This window comes from Scyliorhinus canicula, chromosome 7, assembly GCF_902713615.1.
Source record: "Scyliorhinus canicula chromosome 7, sScyCan1.1, whole genome shotgun sequence".
Lineage (NCBI taxonomy): Eukaryota > Metazoa > Chordata > Chondrichthyes > Carcharhiniformes > Scyliorhinidae > Scyliorhinus > Scyliorhinus canicula.
Genome location: NC_052152.1, coordinates 201,741,638 through 201,751,244, shown reverse-complemented (window position 1 = coordinate 201,751,244; position 9,607 = coordinate 201,741,638). Strand labels below are relative to the sequence as shown.

Sequence of the window (9,607 nt, the reverse complement as noted above, 5' to 3'; positions counted from 1 at the left end):
CCCACTGGCTGTGACCCTGAGTTTGACAAACCCTGCTTTAGGTAATGTTGGCTGGACAGGATGAAAGACATGAGCTTGAGGTCCTAATCTACACCCAGCCATCTCATCTCATACATAGAAACAAGAAGAAAACGGCAAAGGTTTGAAATTATATCACATCTTCCCTACTACAAAGGAATATAGATGAATGGACAGTTTTACAATTAATCAAAACTGGCAATTAGCAATAAATTAAATCTATAACGTGTAGTAAATAAGTGATTCCAGTTTTAAACAGCAAGATCATTGGGAGCTGGAGAAGTATGAATCGTATTTTATTCTCTGTTTTTTTACTATTTAATTATTAGATCAGACTACTTGATTTGGAGAAGAATCCTTTTAGTTCCAGTAGACAGCCTGCAGAGATACTGGGCGGGAATCGCTGGGGCCGCAGGAAATTCCCGCCAAGCCGCTCCGACACTGGACCACAATTCTCCGGCGACCGGAGAAGTGGCGGTAATAGCGTCCACGAGGTCGCCGCGGCGCCGGTCGGGGGCCACCGAAAGAGGCCCCTGTGGCAATTCTCCGCAGGCGACGGGCTGAACTACCGCTGGGTTCCGCCGAGTCCCACCGGCATGGTTCAAATCTGGTACCACCCGGCGTGAGGTCGGACCCGAAGCCGCGGTGGATGTCCTGGTTGGGGGGGGGGATCTGACTCCGGAGTGGGGGGACCTCCAAGGGGTCCAGGCCCGCGATCAGGGGGCAGCCGCGATCTAGAGGGTGTCTTCATCCTTCCTCACGGGATCGCTGTTTAGGTCCCCGACATGTTGCTCCGCGCCGGCGCTGCTTTTCGGCGCTGGAGCAGCGCGCAGCACTCCGGCGTCGTGCTGGCCCCTTGGTGACCGGTGAATTGATGGGCCAGGAGGCCCGTTGACGGCGGCGTACATCATTCCAGTGTTTACGCCGGCGTCAACACTTGGCCGAGATTTCTTGGAAAGTATGGAAAGTTAGGTGGATTGGCCATGCTAAATTGCCCGTAGTGTAAGGTTAATGGGGGGGAGTGTTGGATTACAGGTATACGGGTAACGTGGGTTTAAGTAGGGTGATCATTGCTCGGCGCAACATTGAGGGCCGAAGGGCCTGTTCTATGCTGTACTGTTCTATCTATCTATCTATTTTAAATACATCATAGAAAAAGCAAAGCTCCATTATGTGAATGGTGTGAGTCAAAGAAGCTCAGCTGCTAGATATGGGGCTGGATTCTCCTATTCTGGGGTTATGTCCCCACGCCAGCATGGGAACAGTGGTGCGTTACCCCAGAAAAACTGGTGCAAAACAGCCAGCAATTGCCCGTTTTGCTGGGAGCTAGCAGGGCGGCACATAGAGCACTCGACTCTAGCTGTCGATACGCCCGGAGAATTGCGGGGTCTGTAGCCGTGCATACACACGGCGGCGGCCACTCGCAAAATAGTCCCCCCCCTTCGGCCAACTCGCATGCCCCACTCCTAGAGTACGCCGCTTTGGAGGGGGCGGAGCTTCTCGAAAGCAGCGCCGCCCCCGATTTGGTCGGGGCCTCGGATTCTCCGTCCGTTCGCCGAATGCAATTTCGGCATTGGCAACTGGAGAATCCAGCCCACGAACTTCACAGCACGTCACACAGGAAAACAGAGCTTGAACACTTCCCAGAATAGCTCACAAAATATCTTTTTACAATACCTGCAAGCTATAAATTCCCACTTACAATGCAATGTGTGTGATCTGTAGTTCAGTGGCTAACACTCGTGTTTGCTTAGTCAGATGTTTATGGGCTCAAGCTGCAGGCCAATGACTTGAGTCAAAAACCCAGGTCCATACTCCCAAAGTGCTATTGAGGGAGTGCTACACTGTTGAAGGTGCTGTCTTTTAGATAAGACGGTAAAAATGAAGCTCCGCTCACCCTCTCTGGTGCATACATCAGATCTCATGGCACTAGTTTGATGACAAGTAGGGAAGATCTTCCTAAGCCTGGCCAATATTTATCCCTCAGCTGACATCTAGGAAAATGATCTGGCCACGGTATCATTACAGTTTGTGGAACCTTGCTATGCACAAATTGCCCCATTTCCTGTATTATACCACTTCAGAAGTACTACTTCTGTTGGCTTTAAAGGGCTTGGGGTCATCCCGAGGTTGTAAATGGTGCCATATAAATAAATCTTCCTTTCGATTCTCAAGAATTGAAATAGGAGATACTGATTCGTTCAAAAAACCAGCACCTCTGGCAATATAACACCCTTCAGTATCAATCTTGACTGAGCCCTAGTGTGGAGCTGGACCCGACAACCTTTGAATCCACAGGTAAAGAGTGCTCCTATGGAGCCAAACAAACACACATCAGGCAAATAGCCTGGTTGCATTTGGAGGCTACAGCAGGACTGCATGCAGTCAGCTAGGCAGTTTCAGTGGGACAACAGATGGACTAAGATCCCGCAATCATATAAACCCTAAATATTATTCTGCATCTCGCAGAAAACAGAACTCACAGTCTGTCCTTGTGCTCCAAGTACTCTCCTTACTTAAAATTCTTTCCGAGATTAGGACATCCTGTCACTCTCCACTTGGAGAAATCTCTTGTTTATTATGTCTCCTGTCATATAGTGGATGAGATGTGAAGATCAGTCAGGATCAACAAGGATGTGGGTATAATATTTATTTGTCCTGCATTTGGCTTGCAGCTCGTAGACTTTTCACTTCCTGAGGTCAGAGTTGAATGGCCTTCGCAGTTTATTTGTTGAGGATTATCTGACAGTTTCAGCTGCTTTCCAAAAGCCAAGAAAAAAAACCTCTCACTGTTTTAATGCCAGGCAGGGTGGAAAACTGGGAGAAACGCCCAAGGTATGGATAAACACTGCAAGGACTGTGGTAGCATCGCTGAGGCAACCAGTTTTCAGCTACATACACTCTACGTGCAAGGACTACGGTAAGAGACTACTGTGAATGCTGGCTTGTTCTTCCTAAGACATAGTGAAGCCATTTATCCAGTTGCCTGACCCATGACCATTCACTGATTGTCCTGTCCAAAGTCGCAGTTGACCATTCTGTTAATTCACCTATCTGAGCCCTCCCCTGCTTTAGTGACCTCCTCAGCATACTTTCTTGACATCTTTAACCATTTAGTTAGCTCTGAAATGCCAATGTTTTACAGTCCTAAGACTGGATTAAACATCTCCCAGCCCACCAAACCCAACAGAGGTTGTTCCACCAAATTGGATAGATTTGTATTTATGTGTTTGCGAGCTGTAGATAAAATCGGCCATTTCCATTTGCCCTGGCTTATCAAGAAACTTCAGGAGGTGCAGAAAGAGTCAACCACATAATAGGGAACTTTGGTGAAACAATTTAAATTTACAATAGTTCGGCAACTTTCCTGCTCATTTACTCCTTCATTAGAAGAAAGTAAAACTTACACTTCCCAGCAACTTTCATAGCCTCGGAACATCCCAAAGTACCTGATAGCCAATTAAATGCTGTTAAAAGTTGAGTCACCGTTAGTTCAATTTCATGCACCGATGTGCCCCGCGGTTGAATCTGAGGCATATGGGGAAAATGGACAAGTCTGCCGTTGAGAAAATGGCTGCCGTTGAGAAAATGGCTGCCGTTGAGAAAATGGCTGCCGTTGAGAAAATGGCTGCCATTGAGAAAATGGCTGCCGTTGAGAAAATGGCTGCAGTTGCAGTTTCACTGTAAATGGCCAACAAGCTAAGTTCTCAAGGCATGATAGGAAAAGAAGCCAACCCTGCAGATTTTGTGAGTAGAGTTGAAAAGCCAGTTTTTAATAAACTAACCGTCTGGATAGCGTCCTATGTTAAAGCCAATTAGCACATAACTGGGCAGTTGTAAGGGTGTTGAAACAGAGGATTGACAGCCCATCCGCGGCAGTTGCTGAACAAAAGAATGTCCTCAAGGCAGGGGCCAGCCTGCTGCAACCTTGTATTTCATGGAAAATTCCAGTGCAGGGAGAAGAAATCGAATTAAAGCTAAAGACTCAGAACATTGAGCAGCAAGAAACCGATAGTAACCCTTGCAATAAGAAGATGCCTGAACTGCAGCCAAAGACTCATCCCCTTCGATGTGAGCTTGGTCACCTCATTTTGTGCCTTTTGCCTAGTCATTGATTGGTCGTTTAGTACAGGTGAAATGTGTTAAGATTTATTAATAAACTTCAATGCAGGCTAAATGTGTTACAATTTGTTAATAAAGTTCAGTTGTATGAATCTCTTGTACTTGTCTCTTTGTCTGACACATTGGTCGATTCTCCTTTGGAGAGGAGGGACAGTCAATGATGTCGTGTGACAAATGCACTTGAATTCAGATGTGGAATATATATACTCTAAGGAATTACTGCCGTTATTGCACCAGCAAGTCTGTTCATAAGAATTTGTTGAGGGAAATTGATGAGTGGATTTCCACTATAAAAGTGAATTATTCTAGGATCCCTCTGGGGTAACAGCCAGTCTTATCCACACGACCATTCTTCGTTTGTGATTCTCAACAGTTCTGGCAGACTATTTGACGCCAGTGGCATCGCAGATGAGCCTATTTTTAGCTGCCAGTCAGAATCGTGTACCTTCGAGCAATTGTGTGCAGGCAATCCAGCTGAACCTTCTCCTTCCTACCTCAGGGAAATTGAAACTAGACGATGGCTGATCCTAAAAACCAGGCAGAGGTCAGCCATCTCACTCAGGATAGAACAAATATTATAGAGCTGGGACTTTCTGGCCTGTTCCACATTTACTAATCATGAGGCATTGGCTATCGAGAGGCTTTTTTTTTTACATATGCAAGTTTCAGCTTTATTATGCTAAATTTTGTGCTCGCCAAAGTGTGAATCAGCATTGCTGAAAATGAGCACTTTCCAACCCGAGTATCCAACATCAGCATTGATACACAAGTGTTAGCAACATTCCCATATAAGGGTACACACAGGGCACATGATGCACTCGTCGGATAGAATTTTCCAGTTCCACCACCGCCGGAGGACATTTTAGAGTGAGGTCAAAAGTCAAACATCCACTGGCGGGTAGACAAATTGCAATCTTCCCTTCAGCATTTTCACGGCAGGTTCCTGCCGTGTAATTTCCAAGATCATGCATACTCTTTAGTAGCCTTGCTACTCTCCTTTGCTCCTTAAACTTGAAAGGATTAACACTATAATTTTCTCTACCAACCATCCATTTAGCTTCTTGGGTGGGAATTGATCATCTCAACTATAATCACTTACATCTAACATTGTAAAACATCCCAAGATGCTTTCCAAGAATGCAATCAAGTAAAAATTGACAATGGATCAAAGAAGATGATGGCAAAATGGGTGACCAAAATTTGATCAAGGAACTAGTGTTCAGGGAGTTTCTTAAAGAAGGAGAGGTTTAGGGAGGGAGTTCCGGAGCTTAGGGTCTAAACAGCAGAAGGCACAGGTGCCCATGGTGGGGCAAATGGAGTTAGGCAAGAGGCCAGAATTGAAAGGGTGTGAATCAATGTTCTCTTGTTATCAGATGGTAAATTATCACTAGCTTTGGACTTTTCCTATTAGCTGAATGGAGGCCGATGTAGGTTCATTTTGCACAGAAAGAAGAAACTGTTTGTCTCAAATGTTCTGCACTAGTGTCCCCAACACATTCCAGGAGAGCTTACTGGGAAATTCTGCAATCGCATTCCGTGACTGTTGGGCTATTAGAAGTGAGACCTTGGAGTTTCCCAGTACAGGATGAAGAGCTCAGATTTTTTTCAGGTTTGCCTACAAATATTGACACTTCTGATATCCTTGGAAATCAGTAAGAAGTGTTACAAACAGCAAGTTAAAGTCCAACAGGTTTCTTTGGAATCATTAGCTTTCGGAGCGCAGTTCCTTTATCGGGTGACTGACCTTTCTATCGTGGGGATGTTCAATACGTCCCTTGTAAAATTCACCCCAAAGTGTGTAAAATAGTGTAATGCAACTTTTAAGTCTTCATTGAGGTACAGTCATTTCTTGGGGTGAATGTGCCAAACTGAATCATGAACTAACTGAAACACAATTTGATTGAAAGTACGTCTTTGCATTCCAATTATGTGAAACTATATTCTTTGCCGCCGTTTACATTTGTTTGTACTATACTTTGTTAGTTATCTTACCACGTGTTCATTTGTTAATAAATTATCTTACTATTCAAGAACTAGATGTTCTGTGTATATCTTTACCATAGCCACAACACAGAACATAACATGGTGCCAGGAGTGTCGAACAATTGAAGGTAACTACAGAGAAGACGGATGACACAAACCAAAGAAAGAGAAAAGAAAATTCTTCCACCTACCTGGTAAACTACAGGCAACTGGAACACAATGCACGGAATGACTGTGAAGTTAGAGATGAAAGGTCTGAAGACACCTCACCAGGTTCAAGTTACCGGTAATGTAGAAGGGAATTGGCCTGTTTTTAAGCAGAAATTAAAACTCCATGTTGCAGTCCTTGGCACAGCCTAGCGAGAGGTATATTGTGTTGCTGCTCACGGTAGCAGGTCCTTAAGCTACCAAAATTTATAATGCCTTCACGTTTGACAGCAAGGTGGACAGTAAGAGCTTCGATGAAGTAATAAAATACTTTGATCGACATTGCTCCTCAAAGAAAAATGAAACGTTTGAGCGTTATATCTTTCGCACACTACAAAAGGGGGGGGTTAGGGAGGGAGGTGGGGTGGGATGGCTGAGGCGGGATTAGTAAGTGGGGGAGGGGGACTGGGGAACTGTGTATGTAAGCCATGTTGGCTGGGTGTGGTTGTTAGCTGGGTGGATATTATTTACTTTGGTGTTTTTCCTCTCAAAATTGTTGTTAAAAGTTTATAAACACGTTAATACAATGTTTTAAAAAATATATATCTTTCTCACACATACTCAGAAGGCAGGCGAATCTTTCAACAGTTTTCGAACCGACTTGCGGTTGAAGGCGCAGTCGTGCAAATTTAGTACTTTAAAGTCATCGATAATCCGCAATCAGATAGTGTTCAGGATATCAAATGACAGGGTACATGAGAGGCTATTGAGGGAAGAAGAGCTTCAACTGGAAAACGTTATCAAGATTTGTCATGCGAGCGAGTTAGCTGCACAATTTGGTGCCAATCAGGAAAAAGACGCTAGCGGTAAAAGCTTAGTGACACAGTTGAATAAGAAACGTGGTCTCAGCGTGGACGGCCATTTTAAGTGTCCGACCGAGTCCGCCATTTTATGCCAGAGATGCGGTAATTGACATCTGCCACGACAATGTCCAGCATTTGGGAAGGTGTGTTCCAAGTGTGGCAGGACGAATCACTTTGCGAGGCAATGTTTTTCCTGTCCAAACAGTGATCAGTCAACGTGATTGATGAGATGTGCATTGAAGACCTGTTTTTTGTTGATCTGATTTTGACTGAGGATACGATGAGTCCAAATATGCAAAGTGAAGAAGTCTTATTACCAATTGCAGCAATAGTGATGGTGATGCTGATACCGTGGAAGACAGATGGACAATTCCATTGATGCTGACTGGCACATTGATCAAATTCAAGCTCGACACGGAAGCGAGGGCAAACATTATCAGTTTGTTTGATTTGAACGGGCTGTGAGTGAAACCGAAAGTCGTCGATCAAACAAGACTACTGAAAGTCGACAGTGGGAATGAGATTGCGACGTTGGGAGCATGTGAGCTCGAAGCATTGGTACACAACTGAAGTCACGTCATACCATTTTCCATTGTGGATACGGAACGCGAGTCTGTCATAGGGACGGAAGCGTGTGAGGCACTGCAGGTAGTTGAGCGGCTGCACATTCCAGAGAGCACTGCAACAGAGGATGAATGCAAATGAAATAAAAATCGCTTATTGCCACAAGTAGGCTTCAAATGAAGTTGCTGTGAAAAGTCCCTAGTCACCACATTCCGACGCCTGTTCGTGAGGCTGGTATGGGAATTGAACCCGTGCTGCTGGCCTGCCTTGGTCCGCTTCAAAAGCTAGCGATTTAGCCCTGTGCTAAACCCTGAATGGCAATGAGATGAAGAAAAGGAGAAGCCAAAAGGAATTCCAGAATTCTAGTTGACAGTCTTCAACAATGTGGATTTGCCGAGTGACATGATACAGGAGTATGATAAGCCTATTTTAAATCATTTCCAAGATTTAAAGATGAAGTTTTCAGATCCTGGACAGCCAATGGAGTTTAAGTTTGAGCCAAATGAGTATTTCTCAAATGAAGCAGTGACAAAAACATACCAGATGGAGTCAGTTCCAGAGTATGGAGAGCTGCTTGAAGGTTCTGCAGTAAGACTCGCTGCTGACTTTGAAATTGGTCAATTCTTGCATGAACACATAATTTCACGAGCAATGTTATACTTCGCAGGAGAAGCTATTGCAGATGATGATGATGATTATGATAATTACGACAATGATGATTATGACTGTTATGGACCAGGGTTTAGAGAGCTCCAAAGTGTATCATGGAGTTTACCTGACCCACAAATTTTAATAGATTATGGTTATGGGGATACACACAGGCCTACTCGGCAGGTGTGAGGCAACAGAAATCTACAGTACTTTTAAATTAAAACAATGTTTATTCATGAAACCAGTTAACAGTTTATAAATGCACAGTACACATCTTAACAACTGCCAACACCAATAAATCCCCCCAAAGAATACAGTACTCTATAAGTAACTCTTAATATTTCCTTGCAGCATCCATAAGACAAAAATAACCCTTTTTACAGAAAGACATCAGGTTTAACTTCACTACTGAGAACAGTTACTACTTTGAAATCGCCAAATGAACATTCATAAGCTTGCAGAGGTTCATACACATCTTGCTGTGATTGCAGCTTCTCCAAATCTAAAATGAAACCAAACCAACCCTGTAGCAAACAGCCTAAAGCGAAAGTAAAAGCAGACAGACATCCCAGCTCCACCCACACTCTGACATCACCGATAAACACCCATTTCTTAAAGGTGCATCCACTACAGCTATTTTATAAACACCTATTTCTTAAACACCCATTTCCTAAAGGTACTCTCACATGACAACGACGATGATTACGGTGATGATGATTACGATGAGAAAAGTGAAGAATCAGATGATGAGCCAGAAGAGGAAGTTCATTTAGTTTATTTGGCATTAGTGACGAGGTGATAACCAGGAGCATCCCATCTGTGCAGGCCAACGATAAGTGTCAAAGCTCTGAGAAGGGGTGTGCAGGGGCTGAAAGTGAGATCGCAACAGCAGACAAATTAGCTGAGAGCAAATCAACTGCCAGCCGCCAACTGGTAACTGAAGAAATAATCCCCATTTTGGAGAAACTGGTTCCAGAGAAGTACGATGAATTATCCTATGCCCATGGAATGGTTCCTGCTGCGGATTCCCCAGTACTCAAGGCCAGTCCATCAAAAAATATGGATACATCTTTGTGCAGTTCTCCAACAAAAGACGAAGCATGTGTCATTATATCAGATGAGGATGAGCCATTAATTGAGGCTAAACCACAAAGTGAAGAAGTAATACCTAATGTTGAGGACATTGATCCAGCTAAGATACTGGAATGCAGGTCATTCCTGAAGTTGCAAACTTCTCTGCAACTTCGAAAGCGTCCAAA

General features: G+C 44.1%; 1 pseudogene; it reads left to right on the top strand.

Moving 5' to 3' along the window:
* Window positions 1-3,564: 3,564 nt before the first annotated feature.
* Window positions 3,565-9,607, top strand: part of LOC119969164 — a 31,894-nt pseudogene continuing 25,851 nt past the window's right edge.